The 637-nt window shown below is 43.6% G+C and overlaps 1 long non-coding RNA gene across 1 annotated transcript in view; it reads right to left on the bottom strand.

Moving 5' to 3' along the window:
• Positions 1 to 246, bottom strand: part of LOC113490759 — a 4,847-nt gene extending 4,601 nt beyond the window's left edge. The window contains exon 1 of the long non-coding RNA XR_003400303.1: positions 178 to 246. This is a non-coding gene — a long non-coding RNA (uncharacterized LOC113490759). The remainder of the gene's footprint in view (positions 1 to 177) is intronic.
• Between the last annotated feature and the right edge of the window lie 391 nt (positions 247 to 637).

Here is a 637-nt window from a genome sequence, read left to right as displayed (position 1 = left end):
GGTACAGAAAGGAACATCGATGCAAGTTGGGGAGGAAACTATGACTTCATACATGATAGCATGAAGTAAGCAACTCAATAAAATTAGGAAACATGTATTTGTAACTCGGGGTAGAGGGTTAGATGGGCCTGTACATAACATTCAGCCTGGAGACTATGTGTATGTTAAGTCTCTTACAGAAAAGACGTTGGAACCACAATGGGAAGGGCCGTTTCAAGTGCTACTCACAATGTTTACGGCCATCAAGATTAAAGAATACTCAGCCTGGATTCATCACACCCGAATAAAGAAGGCCCCACAAATCCCTGTGGAAGGTTACACAGACTCAGCCTGGAAGACTACGCTTCTCACGATAAGTCTAATAATCTCCTTTCCCCAGATACCCGGTCAAAGGTTCACTGAATGGCCGTGGTCCCAAGCGTACATTGGGTATACTGGGAGCATGGGTATAACCAATACTAACTCAGCCTTAACTTTAGCTACTGTAGTGATGCGGGGAACAGAGTTTTATACAAAAACTGAATGGAAAGACGTCAATGGAGTACCACAATTATGGGGAACGGTAGGGCAAGAGATTAGAGTAGAGTGTCGAGTAATGAATGAAATCACCCATTGGTCAGTGCGTCAGATTACAGTA

Source organism: Athene cunicularia, unplaced genomic scaffold, assembly GCF_003259725.1.
Source record: "Athene cunicularia isolate RWA unplaced genomic scaffold, athCun1 SCF_28, whole genome shotgun sequence".
NCBI classification, from domain to species: Eukaryota; Metazoa; Chordata; class Aves; order Strigiformes; family Strigidae; genus Athene; species Athene cunicularia.
Note: the sequence above shows the minus strand (reverse complement) of the source record. Positions and strands in the feature narration are given on the sequence as shown.